Genomic DNA, 15,547 nt, shown 5'->3' with positions numbered 1-15,547 from the left:
CCCGCATTCTGTAAGTGGCTATAGACCTTTCTGTCCAGGTTTTCTCCTGCCATCAATGGTCCAATTTTACATTAGGAAGGTCTAACTCCAGTGAGCTTCAGCTCCAAAGTTAGCTTGAATGGCCCTATATGAATCAGTGAGATTTGTTGAAAGTCTCCTCTCAGATGTGTGTAATGTGCAGGGAACTCGGTGCATAATACCAGGTCTGGCCAAAAAAGTGATGGGACTTCATTGTCATATGACGCATGGCTAAGGATTGCCCAGGTAAGCCGAGTGGGATGTGTGGTTGGGATGTGTGTATCTGTGAGGATGTACGCTGGTGTGGCTGACAGTGGTCAGGATGGTTAAGAGTTGTCGGTGTGTATGTCCTAGAATGGTATCTGTGTTTCTGGCATGTGTTGTTGGGTCGAGAACATGTATGGTCAGCACGAGTGTGTGTGTCAGTAGGGGTTAGAGTAGTTGAGTGTGAGAGTTTGCAGCAGGCTGGCTGATAGTACTCAATGGGTTGCGTTGTCATCCTAGATTAGGGTTTGAGTTTGTCTTTGTGGTCGAGTGTGACACATAAAACGGTGTACCCTTTGAGGAAAAATATCTCCCCATTTGTAAACCCCCAGTGATGAATTCCCGCTAAAAAACACAATGAATTACTTTCCCTTTCCGGCAATAAAAGCATAATAAATCCTGTAGGAGTATTATTGAAATCTATTCCCCAATGATCAAAGCCACCGTACCCCCTGTGAAGTGACACGGCCATGCATGAAACTTGATGGCTTTAATTAATAGGCCCTTTTTAAAATATTTTTGGAGGTTTTCTTGCATAAGTTTGTAGCAACAGTAACCATATCATGATAATAATCATTGTAAATTTTATTTGTATTTATGGTTCTAAAGTCTTCTGACCGCGTTTAAAAATGAATCATCCACATTAATGATCGTTTCCTTAGCAAGTCGAGGGTAAGGTTAGACATATACAAGAAATCCACGTCATCTAATGCCAGTCTAGGTATTGCAGATATACTATGTCTATGGTTGATTTTACCTAAAATGGCACTAAACGGTTTTACTAAATCTGCTGAACAGTAAAATGTAGAATAAAACGGAGTGGCGCGTTTAAGATCGTTTAAGATGTTTCTATGTGTCCTTGTTTCCCATCTGTTAGGTTTCAGAGCGTTTCTTTTGTTATGTTTGCAAATATAGGCTGAAGCGACTTCTTGTAACGGCGCCATTAGGGACCTTTTCAATTATTCAACAGCCTCTACAAATAGTGAGCGCGTTACACAGCTGAGCAGCTTCCTTTTATCCCCTTGTATGCTGCTTCGCATCGCCTTCCGAGCGGCTATTTATTCTGTATCGTTCTGTTTATTATTATTTATTGTTTTATATAGCACCATCATATTCCGCAGCGCGGTACAATGGGTAAATGGGACATAACGAGTGGTATATAACATAACAGAAACAAGGGCTAAGGAGTGCTTTAGATGTAAATAATGTCACTTTGGTTGCCTTCAAATAGAGCTTTACGTGTTGTATAGTTCGCAGGCAAAACTCCTGCTTCCTTCCCTTTATGTTTAGGTTTTTGGGGGTATTTTAATGCATGTTTCTAATCTGAGAATTCTAAAATATGTATGATCAGAATGGTACCAGCAGCAAATGATTGCTATATTGGGAACAGGGCTGGTCTCACCCCAGGGCTCCCAAAATGTTATCTGTGTACCTTTTTATGGTGCGATGCCGTCGCTGCAGTTTAGTGTCCCTGACACCCCTACTGTAGAATAATGCTAAAGGATTCTATAACGCATATGCAAAATAAATAACATAAAGCTCATACCTGACACAGACGCTGGCCTCTCCCTACATGATCCGACTGTGTTTGCCACGGATTGGCTGCTTCAAGCGGTCAGTCGGTGGCAGGGAAGCGCTCCCATTGAAATCACTGACACCACCTTCCACGTCTAGATTGCATTATCTGAGCGGAAATGTGTCCTATCGTTGACGTTCGTCTTCGTTTTCTGTTGCCGTGATATCTCATAACCTGATGTACATATATTCCAGCCAGTACAGTGCCAGCCGCCGACTGGGGAGATAAACCGGGTGTAATAGCTGCACAGCTCCATTGTTTTTATTGTGAGGTATAGCTGGCTGAGAACAGATCCGAGGCAGGAGAACGTGTCGGCAGGGGAGCCGAGGGTCTCTCAGAATGCCTGCCGTGCCCCATCCGCGGGTCTGATATAAAGAGAGAGGGGTGTTCTGGGGCACGCGGTCACTACATACCAACAACCGGCCAAATAACTATATTTTTAGTATATTTTTTCATGTCTAGGCACAATCGTGTGCTCAGCCTAGTTTGTCTCTGTATGGATAGCAATGGGGGCCTTTTAAAACCAGGATGCTTGTTCTCTGTAAGTAAAGGCCAGTTATTAAAGAAATGTGTGGTGCTCGTGTGCCTCCGTATCTGGTTATGCAAGAAGGTGTGTGTTGTTCGTGTTTTGTTCTGGAGCTGGAAGTAATAATTACATCCTCGGCTTAATGCTGGGTTTTGTACACGAGTAGGTGGCGGAGCTGCAGGCTAGGATGCCTTTCAAGGACAATCTCAATGTAGTCTGCCATGTTAAATATATTTTTTAAAATAAAGCAGATCTGTTATGCCTCCCAATACTATAGCTCTGTGTGTCTGTGTATATTAAAAATGAAACCCTGCTTACAGATCGATATACACTACTGTTCAAAAGTTTGGGGTCACTTTACTTTTTCGGAGTGAAAGGACATTTCTAGCTGTAACATAATTGTAAAAGGGGTTTTCTAATGATCCGTTTTAAACTTAAACTTTGCTGAGCGAACACAAAGTGACATTGGAACAACAGGAGCGATGAGAGTGATAAAAGGGCATCTGTATGCCTATGAAGATATTCCATTAAAAATCAGCCGTTTTATACCTGCAATAATCACTTACAACATTAACGACGTCTGCGCTGGATTTCTGATCCAGAGTAAATATTAAAAATCCTCCTTATGGTATACAGCGGGGAAAGAAACCTAAACCTTCTTTGTCCATTCCTTCCCATGATGTTATCTCTTCTGTTTAGGTGCTTGTCGTTATCGATTGGTTGAGGCAGCCTTTGTAAGGGGGAGTAATGCTCATCCTGCCGCTCTAATACAGATCTTGGCTTCCATGAGGTTAATATTTTAGTGAATAGATGATATAAATTACTGTGTGGGGTTTTGTCTGGAGTGCTCCAGGATCTTCAAAGAGGTGATCATGGAGGACATGTGTTTGCTTGTCTGCCTCAGTGATCGGTTCCTAACATTAACAAAATGTTAACCCAACGGGGTCTTCTCTTCAAAGCATTGTGAATTATATATATACACACACAATGTATGTAAAATTTACTGTTAAAATTAGACTAAGATTCTTGTTCCTATAGCTATTTTATTAACAAGCAATTTATATTTCCTAGTAACTCACATAAATGGCAATAGAATAAAACAGTTTCCTGCATACTTCAATGCAACTCTTTTATACATAATGATAATGAATTCAGTTGAAATCAGTTTTAGCATATCTGGGTTAGCATTTCACAGTCCCCAAATATACAAAAACAGCGACAGCTTTCAGGATCTCCTCATGTGACCACAACTGGACCACTAATCGCCTGCTCAGTCTCTGCTACCTAAAGGGCCACGGGCGCTTCTGAAAGAAACTGCATTGATTCTGGTTTTTTATTATTATATGATATTTTTAGCATTCCTAAAATGTACCCATGTTCTATTTCTCAGTTTCATGGTGAGTTTCATATATTTCTAGGTTCTTGAGATATAAAGAAAGGTATACGCAGTCTGTCATTCCATTTGGCTTTTGTCTCAGCGGGAAATCCTGATCTAAGACTTGGGGGTTCTGTACAAAGATTCTTGCCTCCATATACAGGCCGTCGGATGTCATGTACATAAAGGAAAGTCTCTTATCTCACTCTAAGATCACTCGATTCTTTGCAGCGGTTTCTTATCTTTTCTTGAGTGTCATGCGCTGCATATTTCCACGTTCTAGTGATTTGACTATTATCAGGCTTAATAATGGTAGGCAACATTTTCTGTTCCGAGGAACAATGACTAATGATGGACAATCCACATTTCTGATTGTGATTGTACATAGGCCATCATTGAAATATTGTAACCATTTAATATTTGTAGCAGAGCAGGAGAAGTTACTGGCCTTTTTGTCATCATGTCCCATACTGGCGTCTCCAGTTAGTACAACAATTACGAAGCAGAAAATAATATACCTATCGAGATCAACACAATATAGGCAACGTATTCTATCAGTGATCAAATATTGGGACTTGTGGCTACCTAGTGATTTATGATATTTTAAGAGCTGAACGTGTTCTTAGAAGCTGAGTTGCTGGTGAGATGAATCATTGTTTCTTGCTGACTTAATTATGCATGTCACCTCCACTCATGCACATGGCTCAGTGATTCAACCCCAAGGCTTCTTTATTAACTCTTTCTTATGTCAAGTTGATAAGTATCTGAATATTCTTTTTTTTTTCCTGGTTTTAAACTAAATATGTACAGTGGAAACTGAACAATACATTATCTTGTATTACTTTTGACTGTGACTAGCTGTTCCACCTACTCTACTCACTTTATGACTAAATGCGTCATCGCTCCCAGATAAGTTGAATTCCAAAACCCTCCCACAAATGACTGTCTAATAATGTAAATTTTGCCTCATTCATAATATTTCTGGGAATGCTTAATTTAGAGCTGAAACAACGAATCGATAAAATCGATAATAATCGATAACGGAAATCGTTGTCGACGATTTCCGTTATCGATTAATCGAGTGATCGATTCGTCGTTGGAGCACTAGGCTCCTTTTACTTACCTCCGCCTGCGTTCCCCGGTTCTGCTCCACGCTCTGCAGTCTCCGCCTTCTTCATGCTACGAATGTTTATGAGAGAGAGAGAGAGAGAGAGAGAGACTGGGTGCAGAGCAGAGTGGGGGTGGGGGGCATTGCAGGGTGTGAGACTGGGTGCAGAGCAGAGTGGGGGGGCAGGGCAGGGTGTGAGAGTGGGTGCAGAGCAGAGTGGGGGTGGGGATGCAGGGCAGAGTGGGGGTGGGGGCACAGTGCAAAGGGGTGGGGGCACAATGCAAGTTGTTTTTAACATCTAGTTCTTAAAATTATTTTAAATAAACGAAAAATTTGCATATTGTTTTTTTTATCCGATTAATCGATTAATCGAAAAAATAATCGGCCAACTAATCGATTATTAAAATAATCGTTAGTTGCAGCCCTAGCTTAATTGTCAGGCGGCACAAAAGTAGGCGCTGATGAGTTGTTCTCCTAGAAACAGAAAAGGCTATTAAAACAAATCCTTATTCTTTATGTGGTTAAACCTTCACAGAAAAACTAAATGACTGCCTCGTTATTTGCTTAGCAGGCTAATGACCGCATATAATGTTTTCAAAAAACAAAATACTTTCTGCGCTTCTCACCCTAATAAAGTTGGCAGCAAATATGTAAACATAATATAAATGAGAGGTTTTGGTTATATGAATCGGCCAAAGCATAATTAAGCTCACCCGTCACGTCAAGGCGCACTCTCAATAGGGTGAGAACCTACTCTCACCTCCTACATAGTGGGCACACAAAGCAGTTTATACTGCTACCAAAACCTTATTAATGTGTTGGGGGAGGTGCAATTAAACCTCCTCCCATTTAACCCCTGGACAGCAAGCTGCAACCAGAATGATGAGGAGCCAACAACCTCAAATATGTGCAAACGGGAAAAGAAAAAATGTCGGTGCGCCAAGCTAGTCTCAGGCTCAGACTAGCTTAGCGCACCGACATTTTTTTCTTTTGCCTGTTTGCATATAATGTTTTGCCTTCATCTTCATGCAGCACTTTCAACGTCTTTGTTCAGTTCCTTATTGAAGCCAGCGGAAACTTTGTGGGCAGAAACTCTTCCAGTTAAAGCTAAAATCTTTATTATTTATAACTGTTCATAAAAACAAAATCCACAATTTGTTAAATTTCAGCTGATTTAGAAGAAATTGACATTCTCTTTTTCTGGTATATTCCATATTTGTTATGTGTGTAATTACAGATATAGAAATCCAGTTATGGCTTGTCAGGTTTTGCTTGTTAGCATTCCTTTGAAGGCTTCTAGAACTGATGTGTTTGGGTTGTGAGGGCTTTCCTACTCGAGTGGATTGATAGTGAAAGATGTGCAAAGAAGATGTCTGTTTCATCTGAAGCCACCCAAACCCAATGGTGGTCTACTATTGTCCTCAGTTGGAGTAAATCTGCTTTGCTTTACCTTGTTACCCTTTATTCGAGAGCTTTGTGTTTGGATAGCAGAATGTGGTGGATTCGTGTCTGATGGAGTTGAGGTCTAGTGATGTACAGATGTCATCTTCAGAACATCAAGCTTTACTGTAGTCCCTTTCAACTGCTATTGAACAGAATGAAACGTGGCTTTTTTTTTTTGTAAGGACCCTCATGCTATTGGACAGTTGATTTTTCAGAATAATAAACCCTAAAAGTCCATTCACTCCCACACAGAAGGTAGATGAGATCTGTGAAGAGTTTGTTGATGTTCACCTCACTTTTACATGCATGTACATTGAGTTAAATTAATAAGGTTTAATATTATTTTACATGCCGACACAGAAATATGATTAATTATTCTCTCTCAATTTGTCCAGGATGTTGACCTAGTCATGTTGGGCAACTGGATGGCTAAGGCTGGTGGAGTGAGATTAAGGATGTGCCCCTGCTCTGTATTATTCTTTGAAAAGTCCTTATCAAAGCTGTATAGTATATATTATATCCATCCCCCAGTACACGCATGGAATTTCCCCATAATAGAAATGCAACTCGTTCGGTTTAGCAGATTCACTAATCCTTTTTTTTTTTTTTTTTTTTAAATAACATCATCTCATTCACGCTTTGAGATTCCTGCTAGTTTTAATTGCTCAGAGCAAGCATGTCCCTCTTTCTGACCTTGGAAATCTCGTGGGAGCCGGTTCTAGAGCTGGCATACCCCAAACTCATCTTGTGTCAGGAAAACAGACAGAAATGAGGAATCCCTCTCTGCGTTGGCATGTTATAAGAGTAACACTCGGCTATCGGTTAAGTGCATAGGGAGACCGGAGTGTAGCTTAAGTCTCCCTAGCTTGTATTCGTTTAAAAAGTTAATTCTCATTTGTCGTTAGAACTTTGATCACATGCCATTGCATTAGCAGGTTTACAAGCGACAGTTTGCCGCGCTGCTTTTGGAAGATGCAGACACCGGCTTGTTCTCTGGTGTTTGCTCCTGTTTGCTTGCATACATTTGTTGCTTGGCAGGGTTTAATTGAGGCTGTATACAAACACAAACCATAACACATTTCTTATTTGCCGTTGACTTATCCCATTGTGCCACTAGAAGGTAGTTTAAGTCGGCTGGGGTAAAAGTCTTTATTCATCCTTTTTGATAGAATGCTCATTAACCCCTTGACTCCCCTTAGTAGTTGTACCTGCTGACTTTATTGCAGCAGCAGGGACATCTCCTTGCCCTTTTACAGGAGATCAGACTGATTTTGGTAACAGCTCGGACCTAGTGCTGGCACATGGTTATCTTCGAGGCTTCTAGACCACACGGTCAGGCATTTCTTTATTGCAGGTGTCATTGCTGATACCTGCCAGAAGATCCTCTGAGAAGAAGAGAAATCCAGCAGAGTCTGTCTAGGCCCAGTCGGAATATCCGATTGCTGGCTGATCCCACTCATTGCGATCAGCAATACAAGGCTTTGGCGTGGGTTCAAATAATAATAATAAAAAAAGCAAAAAGGGGTTTATATTTCTATATATAATAAAATATATTTTATATACAGGGACTGTATATAGTTGAAGTATATTCCCCGTGATATTATACATTTTTTAGCACACCTGGGTGACTAGGAACAGGAAATTGTTCAAATGGGACTTCCTGCTTCATAGGGGTATAAATATTAGGTAACACACAGGCCAAATTCCCTTAGTCATTCCTCACAATGGGTAAAACCAAGGAATATAGCTGTGACGTGCGGCAAAAGGTTATTGAACTTCCCAAAATGGGAAGTGGGTATAACAAAATGGCAAAAGCGTTAAAAATGCCCATTAATACCATCAGAGAAATAATTAATAAGGTCCAGTCAACCTGGAAGAGGACATGTGTCTATATTGTCTCAACGCACTGTGAAGAGAATGGTTCGAGTGGCCAAAAGATCCATAAGGATCACAGCTGGAGAATTGCAGAAGTTAGCTGCGTCTTGCGGTAAGAAACTCTTTAAAACTACAATCTGAAGTCGTCTAAAGGTTTCAAGTAAAAAGCCTCTGCTCTTATCCGGAAACAAACTCAGTAGCATCTGGAAAAGCGAAGACGGTTGAGACTTCAAATGAGATCGGGTTCTATGGTCAGATAAAACCAAAATTAAGCTTTTTGGCAATAAACACCAGGGATGGGTTTGTTGCACACAGAAATGTAGCCATATGAAAAAATACCTCATCCTCACGGTTAACTATGGTGGTGGCTCTTTAATGTTTAATGGCTTATTTCTGCCAGAGGACCTGGACATTTTGTTAGAGTCGATGATGACAAGTATCGACTATCAACAGATTCTAAACGAACACCTGACTGTCTGCCAGAAAGCTTTAAATGGGCCATGGTTGGATCTTCCAGCAGGACGATGATCCAAAACATACATCGAAATCAACACGCAAAATGGTTTACTGATCATAAAATCAAAGTCCTACCATGGCCATCCACCAGAGTCAACCGAGGAATTTGAAGCATATGAAGAGATTCTGTATGGAGGAATGGCCGCAGATCCCTTGCCATGTATTCTCCAACCTCATCAGGCGTTAAAGGAGAAGACTCTCAGCTGTTATCTTGGCAAAGGGAGGTAGCACAAAATATTGAGTAAAAGGGGGCCAATAATTGTGCCGCACATATATTTGACGGTTTTATTTTTTATTGGATAAACGTGTGTATTTATAGCCACCATACATTTTATTCACCTTTTAAGAAATGTTTTTGTGCTCTGCCCTATACATCCCTAGAGTGGAAATAAAATGCTAATTCTAAATGTGTCGATTGTACTTTGGTAGACATTTAATTAAAGTCTCAGTGGATTTGATGTTTAATTCAGATTCTGCATCCCTGTAACATCGCACCATCGCTTTAATTAAAAATTTGTGAGAAATGACAACGGGATCGGAATATGCTGTAAATTGAGTTTTTCTGAGGTTTCTCACGGTGATAAACTAGTAATACTTTATTTTACCTCTTCATGGGTAAAAACTAAGCAAATGTTGTGGATCAGTTCACATTATAAACATTTTAAGAGATGACATTATTAATACAATATGTTATGCTTATTTTAGAAACATTGTTTGACCATTCAGGTGCTAGATGGGTGAATAATGTTTTTTTTCTCACCCCACTACCAGTCAGTATGTTACAAGGACAGTTTAAAAGCAGCGGTTCTCAACCCTTTGGGGGTCGAACGACACTTTCATAGGGGTCGTCTAAGACCATCGGAAAACACGTATTTCACAATATATAATTACATAATTTTATGGTTGGGGGTCACCACAACATGAGGGAACTGTATTAAAGGGTCACGGCATTAGGAAGGTTGAGAACCACTGCACTAAAGTAAAAGTAAAGAACTCTGAGAGCTGCAGATGCCCTCCTCCATGGCCTGATGACTCTTGCAGCTGATTGGCTGCTTGAATCGACCAATTAGTGGGAGGAAAGCACTCCCATTAAGATCAGTAGGGGCCTTTCTGTGCATGCGGTCTGAACTCCAGTACTGTAGCTCGCTGGTGGTAAGCTTATCATGTTTATGGAGATGTGTTCAGCCGAAAACCTCTCCTGCACGGCATTTATTTGGAAGGCTAACAAAGGAGGAAGTATGCATGGGGAAATTCTGCAGGATCCCACCATTAATTTGTAAGGGGTGCACCATTAACATTAAAAGGGATCACACATCTTTCATATGCCTTAAAGTGTATAAGATGGCTAGCGTTTTCCTTTAAGAGCTAATAAGAGCTAATAAAGGTAGTTTAGCGGTGTGGTCTAATAATTCTCTAATTGGAACCCTTATGTTTTGTATCCCATGAAAGCATTGTAGGGCTATTCATCTTCTGATCTTGCCGACAAGCTTGCTGTATTGCATATAACTAGCTTTTGAACTTGTGTCGCATTGCAAAAATATCAAGAATCTGCTTTCCAAAGGCAACTTTTAAAACTGACAAGAACAGTTTATGTTCAAGATGCTAGGAGTTTGAAAATAAAGAAGTAAGTCATGTGTTACCGTCTGAATAGGTTGTTCCATTTGGACTTTTTCAACCAGAAAGACAGTAGCACATTGTGATCCGAGGTGATATTTTCATTAGAGTGTCTTCCTGATCAATAAGGGCCGTCATTCTTTACAAAGGCAGCTCTTTCCAGATATCGATCTTAATTCCAAAGCTGTACTTTCCCTTTTAATAAGGTGACTCCTCATACGGTAAGCAGGAGTGGCCCCGAAGCTCGGTGCATGGCTGAGGGCCCTCATTATGTGTTCCCTGCTAGTGTTTACACCCCAGTCGCCGTTTCTCACTTCTTCTCCGATTCTTCAGTGAAGATATGGAAATTGGCATGCAGGGGCGGCTGCACTTATAGTGTGACCACAAATTATATCTGCATTTGTCCTTTTGCGCACTATAATTTTCTACCTAAAGTGGAAAGTCCAATACGGCAACATAAAATTGTTGAAATATTATTTTTCTTCTATTCAGTATAATGCCTTAAAAAATCTTACAATTATTATGTGTTGAGCCACAGGGAGAGGGTGGTGATCACGTAGTCACAGGTATAAGAAATCCATGTTGCCCAGGGCTTTCCGGCTAGTGTTGTACATCATCAAAGACATGATGAGCATCAGAGTAGCATTCTGCCCTTTTGTCCACGGTGTCGTTTTCCATCCACGTGGAACCTCTTACAGCTTCACGTCTCACTTCCCATGATCAGCTTCAAGGTGCCCTCCGCCTGCCTTTTGTACCAGATAAGACTTTCTGAGGTAAGCGACTCTTTGATAAACTGTGCTGGTTCTTTTTAAGTATACATCAGTCACTAAACATTACGTGAAAATAGTCTTAATCCATAAAGAGCCTGTAGCTGGAGAACATGGTAGAGAATTTGACGGCAGATAAGAATTATTCCACCCTGGTGCTCAACCCCGTCTTTGCTGTAAAACCTCAAACCATATTTATTGTTTGGTCCTGTCTTATGCATACCCCATGCATGTTTAGATTCCTTCCCTGTTTTATTTGTCCTAACATTAATTCTCTCTTGCACATTGCTGAATCCATTTATGTATTGAAGCTAAGCCTCTTCTCCTCTTCGTAAAGCTAAGCATGTTGAGATGTTTTAGTCTTTGCCGAGAACGATTTCTGATAGATTCTGTAAGTACCATTGCTGACCCTACATATAAAATATTCCTTGCCCTTTTGTGATGGCCTCCACAATGTCCATTGCCTGTCGCAAGCTAGATGGCACCAACATTTCAAGCTATTATCCCACACAGTAGCTATTCATTGTCTCGGACACTATGTACTGTTGATATGCTGGACAGATGCCATTATCCAGGTAGCCATGCCTCCTGGATTTTTATACCTAATTTCTGGTGCCATTTTGTCTGTCTATGTATATCGGCTCCTGCTGGCGAGCTCTGATTGAGAATTTTTAAATGGTACCCATTTCTCTCTTAGGGGTTCTCCTGCCCTGGTTCGTAAAGGGGATAGGTTTGGAAAGGCCCCAGAATTCATACCCTTAATCAACGCTCTTTGTGATCATATCACACTAGTTCCTTTTCTCACCCTTATTGCCTGCATCCTACCCGGCTGTTAGCCAGAAAAGGCTTGTTTGTTCCTGTATGTAAATTTTGCATTACTCTGACCTATTTAGGATGGACACCCGTGTCCTTCCGTGACCAGTCTTTTGTACTGTGTGCCATTTTAAATGATACAGTAGAACTCAGCCGTGTTACATTATTCATCATGTTCATGCAAGCTTGTCGCGTCCCATATTCTTGAATGCAGCAAATCTGTTTTTCAGGTTTTTTTGGAGCTTGCGGCCAGGCAAATAAAGCCAAACACGGGAGGTGGAGAATATTCCTCGTTTTATTGCTCTTTCCAGGATCCATTTGAACAGTACTTAGTTCAGTTAATTGTCATAGCTGATGCCACACAAGCATTTATCTAGAAATGATCATATGTTTGTATAAGGTTCCTTAGATCCTTGATGGTAATACATGTAGGCTTTTATCTTCTAGTTGGGCAGAAATTGGTAAAGGTTTCTGCACCGTGAAGGATGGTGGATCTTATTGGTAGTAGAACTAGGCTTTCAGATTATTGCGGTCTCCACTAGCCCCTGTGTGTTGGGTGTCGTGAACCCCCCTCCCTCCGCTAGCCCTGCGTCTTGGGTGTCGTGAACTCCCTGCCTCCGCTAGCCCTGCGTCTTGGGTGTCGTGAACCCCCTCCCTCCGCTAGCCCTGCGTCTTGGGTGTCGTGAACTCCCTGCCTCCGCTAGCCCTGCGTCTTGGGTGTCGCGAACCCCCTCCCTCCGCTAGCCCTGCGTCTTGGGTGTCGTGAACCCCTTGCCTCTGCTAGCCCTGCGCCTTGGGTGCCGTGAACCCCCTGCCTCCGCTAGCCCTACGCCTTGGGTGCCGTGAACCCCCTGCCTCCGCTGGCCCTGCGCCTTGGGTGCCGTGAACCCCCTGCTTCCGCTAGCCCTGCGCCTTGGGTGCCGTGAACCCCCTGCCTCCGCTAGCCCTGCGCCTTGGGTGCCGTGAACCCCCTGCTTCCGCTAGCCCTGCGCCTTGGGTGCCGTGAACCCCCTGCCTCCGCTAGCCCTGCGCCTTGGGTGCCGTGAACCCCCTGCTTCCGCTAGCCCTGCATGTTGGGCGAGAGTCAGGGGGGTAGCTAAAACTTTGTGGTTAGTCGTGGTTTGTTCACAACACACAGACTAAGGCAGTCGTTCTCTTCTACTCGGTTTATGGGGAACTGTTGTCATCACAGCTTTTAATACAACTGAATTTCATTACTTAAAGCTGTGGTTCCACTTATTTAAAAAAAACAAACATAGATCTAGCTCTGACAAAAAAAACCTTGCAGATCTGTCATTTTTATTCTTTCCTCTGAAGATTTAATCACATAAAACAGACTTTTAACAAGTCTTTCTAGTTTCTATAGCAACAAACCTTTTGCTGCACATGACAAGCGCTTGTTGAAAAAATTGTGAATGAAGCTTTTTTTTTTTTTTTTTTTTTTTTTTTGGCTCCACTTAATGCATCAAAACATGGAATTTGATAAGAAATAAGAGTCACTTGGCCCATTTAGTTTACCGATTTTCCCTACCTATAAATTGCTTAGCGAGTGTTGAAAAGAAAATGTTTAGAAAAAGTTTGCCACCGAAATATGACTAGAGGAAAAAAATGCCCACGGCCACAGCTAATAGACCAAGTTAAGTTTTTAACTCCACAGATTACTTAAAAACAAAAAACTAAATAAAAAGTATAATTAAGGTTAACACAAATTTCAGTACGTCTTCTTTTACCAACACGGAAAGTGTGTGCTAGGTGTCCAGTCCGGCCCTGATACTGCGTGTACTTTCAAAAACACTGCTTAAAATGTCGGCTTCACGTGAAGAACAATGATGAACACATCTTATGATTCTTCTGTAATACCCCGTGTGTCCTCTTTCCTTTGATAGTTTATCTGTAGAGGAAGCCCCGCAGTATAATTGCTTATTCTATGGGGTTCAGGGGGTCGGTTCTCTAGCGCTGAGAAGCTTTTAGGTTGGATACTGTCGCTTTATGTACCCTTGAATTGGTCTCAACATCAAACTTAAGGGGATTGAGGAGCCACCGTTAAATGTCGGGCGATATGAGGACATCGGGTGTAGCTGCGAGGTAGCAGCTGTTTAAAAGGCACAAGCGCGTGTCTTCGTTTCTACCGAAGTGTAAGCGTGTCCGTCGGGTCGTAAAATGCTGCCTTGTGCGTTTCGTTGTCCGTCTGTGGGATATTTCTCAGCCGGTGTCTGCTGCTCTACCGTGAGATCTTCCGTATACTTCGTCCAATAAGTTTGTTTTAGCAACATGATAAAAAAGGGTGTGATTGCTATTTATACAAAATGCTAAAGCCAGGTGACAGGACAGGCACCAGTTTTGTGTAATCGTTGAGGACAAAAGCGCGTTATAAAGGTACGAAAACTGCCCATCCCAAGAGACTTCTTTTAAATCCCACGTGATCTCCTTTCCCATACACCTGATCTCTCTGAAGACACATTACGCCAAAAGATCTTTTAATGTCGTCCTACCCGTCTACCTTGAGCTTCATTCAGGTTGGATGAGTAGTGTTTATAGAGGTTCGTTTAAAGGAACCAAATGCATAAAGATATTTGGGCTGTGACATCCTCACAGGACATCTGATATAACGTGCAATATGTTAATTCAAAATCTACTATTACTTTTGTGTATAAGTCCCCCTTTTTATTTCTTTTCCTTTATTTAGTTTACAGCCGCGGTGTGCACGCTATGTTTTCTGTGGCATTTAGCTGCTGTCGGCTTGACCTTTCTCCATGAAGATCTGTTAGCGATTCTTAAATCCTCTTGACGGATACAGAAGCTTATGCGTCCTCTTCACTTGTCTTCATCGTGGATTTTAGCGAATGGTCTGTTTGCTTGGGAGTTTAACCCTTTTGGTGGTGATCACAGATCCTGCATGGGGGGACACTTTAACCCCCTCCCTCCCGCTCAAAACCACAATTGCTCTCTGTGTGTAGTTGTAGTGCCAGCTCAGCGGCCAAAACTCGCCAGAGGGAATGTGTGTCTTTCAACTTGTTTTTGATAACTCCAGCTCTTATGTGTGCCTCTCCTGTTATGTGTCATGTGCATTCACTGGATAAATGATGGTTTAAGTTTTTGATTTTGCTTATATGGGGAAAATGATTCTATTTTTACCATTATTTCATGTGGTGGGATGTACGCTTTGTCTTAAACTTAGGTACCCATGAATCACATTATTTATCCTATGGAACAAGTATAGGTTCCCCTGGTAATCGACCCCCCAGCACCTTGAGTTACATATGAGGGACTACCCAAGCGGGGTGGTCTGAAAAGAAACAGTTGGCTCCTTCCAGACAGCGACTAATAAGACGGACGGATAAATATTGGTTAAACTGATTTGTGGCTGAGATGTATTGTGTGTGCGGTAGCCGGTCCCCTGTATTGCCTCTGAATAATGCGTCTGAGACATTAGCCTCGCTGTTTAGCTGCAGGACAGAAGCCATTACTTAGTCTGCGTTTTGGTTAATGAACCGATTGTCTACATCTGAAATATGTCATCCTTTAAACCTCAAGCAGCCAGATGGGAGATCGCCGTCTATTCTGCCCTTACTGGGGAGGAACGTAAGACTGACGGCTCTCTTAAAAACAAGCATTTCTGGAAAAACTGCGCAACTTAAAATTTGATTTTTAC

The 15,547-nt window shown here is 41.8% G+C and overlaps 1 protein-coding gene across 1 annotated transcript in view; it reads left to right on the top strand.

The window, feature by feature from the left end:
• Window positions 1-15,547, top strand: part of ARFGEF1 (ADP ribosylation factor guanine nucleotide exchange factor 1) — a 62,862-nt gene that overhangs the window by 11,786 nt on the left and 35,529 nt on the right. The gene's annotated exons all lie outside the window — the stretch shown is intronic.

This window comes from Spea bombifrons, chromosome 5 (genome assembly GCF_027358695.1).
Source record: "Spea bombifrons isolate aSpeBom1 chromosome 5, aSpeBom1.2.pri, whole genome shotgun sequence".
NCBI classification, from domain to species: domain Eukaryota; kingdom Metazoa; phylum Chordata; class Amphibia; order Anura; family Pelobatidae; genus Spea; species Spea bombifrons.
This window is presented reverse-complemented; position numbering and strand designations above follow the sequence as displayed.